At 44.5% G+C, this 10,961-nt stretch overlaps 1 non-coding gene across 1 annotated transcript; it reads right to left on the reverse strand.

Annotated features, from left to right (window-relative positions):
- Positions 1–10,607: 10,607 nt before the first annotated feature.
- On the reverse strand, positions 10,608–10,714 carry LOC138732954 (U6 spliceosomal RNA). The gene has a single exon (XR_011339349.1). It is a non-coding gene; the product is annotated as a U6 spliceosomal RNA (small nuclear RNA).
- Positions 10,715–10,961: the final 247 nt, after the last annotated feature.

Raw genomic sequence — 10,961 nt, forward strand, 5'->3', positions numbered from 1 at the left:
GCATCTTGGCTTGTATCAGAAACGGCGTGACCAGCAGGTCTAGGGAGGTTATCCTCCCTCTGTACTCAGCACTGGTGAGACCGCTCCTCGAATCCTGTGTTGAGTTCTGGGCCCCTCTCCACAAGAAAGATGTTGAGGCTCTGGAACGAGTCCAGAGAAGAGCAACAAAGCTGGTGAAGGGGCTGGAGAACAGGCCTTATGAGGAGCGGCTGAGAGAGCTGGGGTTGTTTAGCCTGGAGGAGGCTGAAGGGAGACCTCATTGCTCTCTACAACTACCTGAAAGGAGGTTGTAGAGAGGAGGGTGCTGGCCTCTTCTCCCAAGTGACAGGGGACAGGACAAGAGGGAATGGCCTCAAGCTCTGCCAGGGGAGGTTTAGGCTGGACGTTAGGAAAAAATTCTTTACAGAAAGGGTCATTGGGCCCTGGAACAGGCTGCCCAGGGAGGTGGTTGATTCACCTTCCCTGGAGGTGTTTAAGGCACGGGTGGACAAGGTGCTGAGGGATATGGTTTAGTGTTTGATAGGAACGGTTGGACTCGATGATCCGGTGGGTCTCTTCCAACCTGGTTATTCTGTGATTCTGTGATTCTGTGAAAATGTTAAAAAATTAAGTATGAAGAGCTGCAAGGTTTTTTAAGCATGCTCTAGAAAAGTGACCAAAATGTTAAGAGAACTAGACCATTTGTTCTGAATAAGTTGTTGGATATAATTATAATTGGTTTATCCTGTCTTTATAGCAATGGCCAACTGGCCATAGTTTCCATGAAATAATTCACTATAGAACAGTCTATTGAACAGTGTATGCATTCAGGTCTTTTTGAGTTCACATATTCACTCTGTGATATGCAATGCATTCTTGGCCAGCTTTTTCATCTGTGGTTCCTTAACTGTTTTTAATAGGTAAGTGCATTTTAATAAAACATATTTAACAAAATATTATTTAGCAGAGTAAAGCAAGTATTATTTTTGGACAAGTTCTTATTTATTCAAGTAAGTGTATGAAATGATTAGCAATGTCATCATAGATCCTACAGTCACATTTGGAGACGTAAATAAGACATGTCTGTACGTAACTGTAACTTAACTGTAAGGTTTCATTGCTATATAAATGTTTGCAGATAGCTTATGTACTACATCTGGCCTTTGATCCGTATCGTGGTAACAGGTGCTGCGAAAGAGATGTATAAGATAGAACAAGCAAATCTTATATTTAGAAAAAACTTCCTTCTCTGCTCCATTGTTTGTTTAAGAAATCTTCAGGTTGAACTTGAGATGTTTGACTCGGACTACTAATAAAATAATGGTCTCCTGCAAGTTTCCTGCCTGGATTACATTTCAGAGGAGAGAAAAGCTCCGTGCTAGCTAGCACAACTCAGGCAATCGGGTGACCTTTCCATCTGTGTCTGTGTCTGTGTCTGTGTCTGTGTCTGTGTCTGTGTTCGTGTCGTCTCGTCCCCCCCCACAAAGCTGGTTCCTCACATGGAGATTTATGCTCCCCGCCCCCCCTCCCCTTCCCCTCCTCCCCCCGGCCTTGATTCTCCTATTCTCCTGATGTGGGGATGTGAGGGCTTCTGGCTCTGTCTTGGCATGCGGGGGCAGTGTTTTCTTTCAAGTACGTTGTTTTATGAAGACCGCAGCTTTCAGCTGGAGAGCAGAAGCCATTACGTGCGCTTTAGCTCCCTTTTCGAGAAAGTGAAGGGAAGAAAGGAAGCCCACTTCTTGTTCAGTCCCCCGAACAAGAAGCCGTCTCTAAGTCAGCCAAGAAAGGAGTTTTCTCCATCACCCGGAGCAGCTTTCTATCTTTCCCTCTCACTTTCTTTATCTCCCTGTCCTCCATTTGTAAGCTGTTTGCTTTTGTTTCAGTCCACAATACAAAGCTTCTCTTCCACACATGCATACAGTCTAACATCTCTTTATGTCTTTTGGAGCACCCCTCTAATACTGTGGTTTCTACCGTACACACGGATCGTCCTGGAGTTTCCTATAGATGTGGTATGTTAAGATTCCCGGGGGGGGAGGCTTGACATTCGTTTTGTAATGTTTGGAAACAGAAAGACCCTAAAGTTTTAGTGCTTTCTACTGCTGCTTTTGTGTGTGCACTCTGCATATGTCTCCTGAAGCTGCTTGCATGTGTAAGAGGAAGGGACTAATTTGGCAGAGAACTGTAATCTGAGTCAGGTAAGCCATATCATGTTTTCTAGCTCAACCATAAAATGGAGGAGAGCAAGCGGGATTCCATTAGACAAAGCTGAGATGGGAAGTGCTCCTAACATTATGAATCTCTCAATTAAAAAAAAAATTATTAAGCTTGGCTGGCAATTCCCCCTCCGCCCCCGATTTCTTCATTTTTTCAATGTACAAGACTGATGAGTATTTCTGATTTCATGCTATCAGGAAATGAGTCCTTCACATACAGGAAAAACTTTTATTTTGTTGGTTTTTAACTGTTATGCTTTCATGTTGAGATCAATTTTCTTTTTTTTTTTTTGTTAAAGTTAATCGGATTTAATTGTTTGATCAGTTAGCTAAAGAAATAGTGCGTGTGTGCAATACATAGAATATTTGGAGGCAAGTGCCTGAGGCTGCTCAGATTCTTCCAGAGAACATAGTGAAATCTCATTCTTTCTATGTGGTGACAATAGCCTGAGTTTTTGCATTTTACCTTTCGTTGCTCAAATGATTTCTCTTTTTCTGGATATGCTGTAATATCATAGAATCATAGAATCACCAGGTTGGAAAAGACCTCTTGGATCATCAAGTCCAACCATTCCTTTTTGCCACTAAACCATGTCCCTGAGCACGTCATCTACCGGTCTTTTAAATACCTCCAGGGATGGTGACTCAACCACCTCCCTGGGCAGCTTGTTACAGTGCCCAATGACCCTGTCTGTGAAAAATGTCTTTCTGATATCTAGTCTGAACCTCCCCTAGCACAGGTTGAGGCCATTGCCCCTTGTCCTGTCCCCTGTCACTTGGGAGAAGAGGCCAGTACCCACCTCTCTACAACCTCCTTTCAGGTAGTTGTAGAGAGCAATGAGGTCACCCCTCAGCCTCCTCTTCTCCAGGCTAAACAACCCCAGCTCCCTCAGCCGCTCCTCATAACACTTGTTCTCCAGCCCCTTCACCAGCTTTGTTGCTCTTCTCTGGACTCGCTCCGGAGCCTCAGCATCCTTCTTGTAGCGAGGGGCCCAGAAGTGAACACAGGACTCAAGGTGCAGTCTCACCAGTGCTGAGCACAGAGGGAGAAGAACCTCCCTGGACCTGCTGGTCACGCCATTTTTGATACAAGCCAAGATGCCATTGGCCTTCTTGGCCACCTGGGCACACTGCTGGCTCATGTTCAGTCGGCTGTCAACCAACACCCCCAGGTCCTTCTCCTCCAGGCAGCTTTCTAGACAGACTTCTCCTAGTCTGTAGCACCGCATAGGGTTGTTGTGCCCCAAGTGCAGGACACAGCATTTGGCCTTGTTGAACCACATGCCATTGGTCTCAACTCAGTGGTCCAGCCTGTTCAGATCCCTTTGCAGAGCCTCCCTACCCTCCAGCAGATCCACACTTCCACCCAGCTTAGTGTCATCTGCAAACTTGCTAAGGGAGCACTCGATGCCTTCATCCTGATAAAGATATTGAACAGGACTGGACCCAGCACTGAGCCCTGGGGGACACCACTTGTGTACAGGCCTCCAGCTGGAATTAATTCAATTTACCACAACTCTTTGGGGCCAGCCATCCAACCAATTTTCCACACAGGAGAGGGTGCACCTGTGGAGGCCGGTGGCAACCAGTTTCCCAAGCAAGTTGCTGTGATAAACTGTGTCAAAGGCTTTACTGAAGTCCAGGAAGATGCATCCACAGCCTTACCCTCATCCAGCAGCCGAGTCACTTTGTCATAGAAGGCGATCAGGTTAGTTTGGCAGGACCTGCCTTTCATGAACTTTTTCCTTTACACACTAGGTTGCATATTTATAATACTGGAAATCTTTCTGGAAACTTCTCGGTACCATAAAATGCATAATTCCTTGAGGTGTGTGTGGCAACTGTCATGATGCTCTTTTTTTTGGTGTCTTGCAATATGCCTGTTTTAAAAAAATAACTATCAAGGATGTTGCTGGAAGCTTTTATGTTATGGCAGTTAAACAGGCAGTCTTTTTTTTCAAACTTACCTTTTCATCTAGAATAGTTTAGGTCTCACTCATGTCCTTAATTTTCCCCACCAACATCAATTTACACATCAGTTGCATCGTAGATACAGTTCCTCAGAATTTCAAATTAAATGTTTTAGTTTTTTAACATCTTAAAATGAACTCCATGGTGAAAGTATCCAATGGAATACTCAGAAGAGCTCGAGAGGTAATGTGAAATATAGGTGTATGTTTGCCCCTCTCCAGTTTATACCCATTCCCCCTTGTCTTATCATCACAAGTCTTTATGAATAGTCCCTCTCCAGCTTTCTTGTAGGCCCCTTTCAGGTACTTGAAGGTTGCTGTAAGGTCTCCTCTGAGCCTTCTCTTCTCCAAGCTGAACAAGCCCCACTCTCTCAGCCTGTCCACATAGGGAAGGTGCTCCAGCCCTCGGAACATCTTTGTAGCCCTCCTCTGGATCCATTCCACCACCTGTTTTTCCCTGCACAATCTCACTTCCCTCCTTTAGTCCACCAAAGATGCCTCTCCCTTCTTCCAAAGCTCATAGACATTTCTCTTCTTTTTGATATCTCTCAAGATCTCCCTGCTCAACCAAGCTGTTTTTTTCCCCCAACGGCTCTTTTTCCGAAACATGGGGACGGCTTTCTCCTGAGCTGCTAGGATTTCCTTGCCTAATTGCTTATTGAAGAAACTTTTCTTTAAGTAATGTTTTTTTAAAAATAAATAATATTCAAATAAGTTAGCAGCATATAACAAATAATTTCTTCCTTCAACAGCAGCAAGTATATGTTTTTTCTCTAACATTGATTAAATAAATGAAAATACAAAGGGAAGGCTGTATGCGTCTGTAGATTCAAGTCAAGAGTGAGTGCTGTTTGTCATGCAGGGTAGCGTATATACCTTTTAATTACTTGAAAGATGGTTGTTCTGTTGAAGATTTTAATGTCAAGCTGGGAAAGAAATTATAGAATCACCAAGTTTGAAAAGGCCTGTTGGATCATCAAGTCTAACCATTCCTATCTGCCAATAAACCATGCCCCTGAGCACTTCATCTACCTGTCTTCTAAATACCTCCAGGGATGGTGACTCAATCACCTCTCCAGGCAGCCTGTTCTAGTGCCAAATGACCCTTTCTGTGAATTTTTTTTTCCTGATATTCAATCTGAATCTTCCCTGGTGCAGCTTGAGGTCATTCCCCCTTGTCCTATCACCTGTCACTTGGGAGAAGAGGCCAGCACCCTCCTCTCTACAAGTTCCTTTCAGGTAGTTGTAGACAGTGATAAGGTCTCCTCTCAGCCTCCTTTTCTCAAGGCTGAAAAAACCCAGTTACTTCAGCTGCCTCTCATAAGGCTTGTTCTCGAGCCCCTTCACCAGTTTTGTTGTTCTTCTCTGGACATGCTCCAGGACCTCAATGTCCGTCTTGTAGTGAGGGGCCCAAAACTGAACACAGTATTTGAGGTGTGGCCTCACCAGTGCCAAATACACAAATGCACAATCACTTCCCTGGTCCTGTTGGCCACACTGTTTCTGACACAGGCCATGATACCATTGGCCTTCTTGGCCCCTTAGGCACACTACTGGCTCATGTTCAGTCAGCTGTTAACCAACATCCCCCAGGTCCTTCTCTGGCAGGCAATTTTCCAGCCACTCTTCCCAAAGTCTGTAGTGCTGCATGTGGTTGTCATGTCCCAAGTGCAGGACCTGGCACTTGGCCTTGTTGAATCTCATACAGTTGTTCACAGCATGTTCAGATCCCTCTGTAGAGCCTCTCTACCCTCAAGCAGATTGATGCTGCCTCGCAGCTTAGTGTCATATGCAAACTTGCTAAGGGTGCATTCAATGCCTTCATCCAGGTCATTGATACAGATATTGAACAGGACTGGACCCAGCACTGAGCCCTGGGTGCACCCCTTGTGACCAGTCTCCAGCTAGAGTTAACTCCATTTACCACAACTCTTTGGGCCCAGCCATCCAACCAATTTTCCACCCAGGAGAGTGTTTGCCTGTCCAAGCCAGAGGCAGCCAGAATAAATAAAACATATGAAGGCCAGGTTAGAAGTTGTTGATGACCTGCGGGCGCTAAGATCATTAATGAACCTTTTTGTAAATTACAAGAAACTAATTGTTTAGTTCACAGAGTTAAGTAGAAAGTAAGAACAGCATATTATGAATTGGAGGGGGAGGGTATTTCTCTCTTGATAAACTAGTCTTGATCTTCACCCTCCTTGTGACAAAATAAAAAAGATCATTTTCCTCATATGTGGTTTCATTGTTTATACATATTACCAGGAATAACATTTTTGAGAAACTGCCATTAATTTTCTCTTACCCAACTTTTACCCATATTTTGAGGATGAAACCAAGGTAGTCCTGCTACTCTTAAAATGAAAGTAAGCCTAAGGCAGCAGAAAGCAATTTCTTAATTTTAAATTTATTTTTGTCTTACTACTTTGTTTCAAATACTTGAAATTCTGAAGTACTTGTAGTTACAGGAAAAATAAGGTGTTATACAATTAATTTGTAAAAAGGGGAAAATAGCCACAATATATTTCTACTGTATACATGTATGGACTGTAGCATTTTTAAAGACACAATTGTTTATAATTTCTGTCCCCCCTAGTTATGGGCCTCATTTACATGAAGAAAGTCTTAGTTGTCTTTTTTTTTTCCATTTCCTGTTTGGTTTTTCTTGGAAGGAAAAGGAAGAAAATGAATCTTGGTGATGAACCCTCAAAGAGCTTATTTAAAGGGAGAAGTAATGAACTGGGATGAAGAACACCATTAGAAGCTTTAACATCTTGCCACATTTGATATAACTCAGCTTTAATAATAGATCTCTCCTTAATTTGAATACTGGAATAGGGATGTTGTGGTTTGAGCTAAATTAGAGTCAATTTTGTGACTAACTTATTTGCTGTAAGTAACTTCATTCTCTGAAAACTAACTGCATGTTTTTGAGAGTGGTATGCAAAGGCCAATGCTTATATTTATCCCTATACCAAGGCTATCCTCAAGCTGGCAGAAAAGGGCTGCACCTGCCAGGAGGGGCAAATAGGGCAGGTGACCCTAAACTGACCAACAGAGTATTCCATCCCATATATGTCATACTCAATATAAAATTGAGAGATCACAAGGGTTTTGCCCTCTTCTGCGATGGCCAGTGCCCAGTGAGGATATCATATGTCTGATTGCTATTGATCCTGGATCTGTGCATTCCTGAATCCAGTTCCTGAGCTCAGTTCTCTCCTATCCATGGACCCATTCCTCGAGTCTGCTCTACAGTATTTGTGGTGACATATAGTCATTGAGGGGTGAGGGCGCATTCTCATATATGTGTATATATTTTATTACTTTCTAATTGTTATTGTTATTATTTCATTAAAGCTGTAGGTTTAGTTTCCAATACGCAAGTTTTTTTCCTCTCATTTCCCTTTCTACTTTCCCTTTCTACTTTCCCTATGGGTGGTGGGGGGAGGATTTGGGAGTCCAACTACATGTCTTTTAGCTGCTGAAATTTAGCCGGGCCGGGGCTAAACTGTGATAAGGGGAAAGGGAAGCAACGACAAGTTTAGTATGTCAACTATTTGAGAGAGGAGATGTAAGATTAACAGAAGGTTGATTTGTTTCCTGCATTAAAAAAAATACATGCTTATTTTATAGACAGGACTTTTTCTTGAAGTGTACTGTGGGTCTTCCATTTAGTTTCTGCTAGATATGAATATATGTATATTGCATAAATGATGATGGTTGAGCCAATATGGTTGCCTTATTTTAATTATTTTATATCTAGGCTTGTTAAAACCCACAAAAAATAGTGTTTCTTGAAAGGAGCAAGTGGGTAGAGACAGAAGTTGAGGAGGAGGAGAAAGAAGCAATGTTTGTATTTCTTCCCAATGTTTTGTACTTAAGTATCTGCATGAGGTCTGACACACACCACACACACCCCGCCTGAGACTAACCCAGAATGCTCAGGAACCCAGAATGGGAGGGAAGAGACAGAGAGATGGTTATAGAACATGTTATAATCTGTCACAGAGAGACAAGGCTCAGCTCAATTCCTTCACTCAGTATGGGTGGATGTGTGTTCAGAGATGTTTTACCCTCGCTTGGAAGATGTCAGTGTGCAAGAGTGAACAGTGAGTTAGCATCAAGTTTTTTCTGAAACTAAAGAAATCTGCGACAGAAAATTTTCAATTATTGACTGAGGCTTACGGTGAAGAGATCCCAAAGCTCAGGCTATGCAGGAATGAAACGACGAGACAGACTCCAGATAGATGTAAAAGTGGAGACCTTTATTGTTGGAACTTACAGGTTTACATACCTTTGCTCATCTCTCCACGCGCTTCTCATAGCAACCTGATTGGCCCAGGCCTATTGTCCACGCACTCACATTCACCAGCAGCAACATTTGGTTGGTTAACCTCCAAAACCCCACACGCTGCCCCTAAATGCTGTCTCCACCCTGATTTGCATCTCTGATGTTCACCTCTTTGTTCAGATTCCTGCTCTTACAAGCCAAGGTCAGTTCAAGGACCCCAAGTCAAAAGTATCCAACAGGTCTACCTTGCTATCACAGATTCCTACAAGGCTAGTGCTCAAAGGAACCCAGATTTTGTCAGTAAAAGATCTGAAAGCAAAAATGTTGGAGATCCTCAACAGCCTTTCAGAAAATGATCTATGGAATTACTTTGAACGTTGGCAGCATGGTATACAGCTGAGTGTCAACTCAGAAGGGAACTATTGTAAACGTGATCATAGTTGATTTTCTTAATTTGTTAAATAGTTACAGACAGTCTCTTTTTTTTGCATCTTGTATATATGAAATTAAAATTTGGGACAATGTGTTTTGGACAACATGTAAATGTTAATCATAGAATCATAGAATAGTTAGGCTTGGAAGGGCCCTTAAAGATCATCTAGTTCCAACCCCCCTGCCATGGGCAGGGACATCCTGCCAAATCAGGCTGCCCAGGGCTCCATCCAACCTGGCCTTGAACACCTCCAGGGACAGGGCAGACACAACTTCCCTTGGCAATATGTTCCAGTGTCTCGCCACTCTCATGACGAAGAAATTCTTCCCAATGTCTAGTCTAAATCTGCCCCTCTCCAGTTTATACCCATTCCCCCTTGTCCTATCGCCACAAGCCTTTATGAATAGTCCCTACCCAGCTTTCTCGTAGAACCCGTTCAGGTACTGGAAGGTTGCTATAAGATCTCCTCAGAGCCTTCTCTTCTCCAGGACGAACAAGCCCAACTCTCTCATCCTGTCCTCATATAGAAGGTGCTCCAGCCCTCAGATCATCCTTGTAGCCCTCCTCTGGACCCACTCCAACAGCTCCATATCATTCTTAGGTTGAGGATTCCAGAACTGGACACAGTACTCCAGATGAGGTCTCACAAGAGAGGAAGAGAGGGCAGAATCACCGCCCTCGACCTGCTGGCCATGCTTCTTGTGATACAGCCCAGGATATGGTTGGCCTTCTGGGCTGTGAGCGCACACTGCCGGCTCATGTCGAGCTTCTCATCGACCAGCACCCCCAAGTCCTTCTCTGCAGGGCTGCTCTCAATCACATCATCCCTCATAGAATCATAGAATCATAGAATAACCAGGTTGGAAGAGACCCACCGGATCATCGAGTCCAACCATACCTATCAAACACTAAACCATGCCCCTTAGCACCTCGTCCACCCATGCCTTAAACACCTCCAGGGAAGGTGACTCAACCACCTCCCTGGGTAGCCTGTTCCAATGCCCAATGACCCTTTCTGTGAAGAATTTTTTCCTAATGTCCAGCCTAAATCTCCCCTGGCAGAGCTTGAGGCCATTCCCTCTTGTCCTGTCCCCTGTCACTTGGGAGAAGAGGCCAGCCACCTCCTCTCTACAACCTCCTTTCAGGTAGTTGTAGAGAGCAATGAGGTCTCCCCTCAGCCTCCTCTTCTCCAGGCTAAACAACCCCAGCTCTCTCAGCTGCTCCTTGTAAGACTTGTTTTGCAGCCCCTTCACCAGCTTTGTTGCTCTTCGGACTCACTCCAGAGCCTCAACATCCTTCTTGTGGTGAGGGGCCCAGAACTGAACACAGGATTCAAGGAGCGGTCTCACGAGTGCCGAGTACAGAGGGAGAATAACCTCCCTGGACCTGCTGGTCATGCCGTTTCTGATACAAGCCAAGATGCCTTTGGCCTTCTTGGCCACCTGGGCACACTGCTGGCTCACGTTCAGATGGCTGTCAACCAACACCCCCAGGTCCTTCTCCTCCAGGCAGCTTTCTAGACAGACTTCTCCTAGTCTGTAGCACTGCATAGGGTTGTTGTGCCCCAAGTGCAGGACCCGGCATTTGGCCTTGTTAAACCTCATGCCGTTGGACTCAGCCCAGTGGTCCAGCCTGTTCAGATCCCTTTGCAGAGCCTCCCTGCCCTCCAGCAGATTGACGCTTCCACCCAGCTTAGTGTCGTCCGCAAACTTGAAAAAAATATGGAACGCTTCACGAATTTGCGTGTCATCCTTGCGCACGGGCCATGCTAATCTTCTCTGTATCGTTCCAATTTTAGTATATGTGCTGCCGAAGCGAGCACATGTACTCATGTGCTGAGATCGTGGATTGCCTCGACGCCAGTGTAGGACCTTGCACTTGGCCTTGTTTAACCTCATGAGGTTCTCACAGGCCCACTTATCCAGCCTGTCCAGGTCCCTCTGGATGACATCCCATCCTTCTGGTGTGGCAACTGCACCACTCACCTTGGTGTCATCTGCAAACTTGTTGAGTGTTCACTCCATCTCACTGTCAATATTATTGATGAAGATATTAAACAGCATCCGTCC

The sequence above is a fragment of the Phaenicophaeus curvirostris genome, chromosome W, assembly GCF_032191515.1.
Source record: "Phaenicophaeus curvirostris isolate KB17595 chromosome W, BPBGC_Pcur_1.0, whole genome shotgun sequence".
Taxonomy (NCBI): Eukaryota; Metazoa; Chordata; class Aves; order Cuculiformes; family Cuculidae; genus Phaenicophaeus; species Phaenicophaeus curvirostris.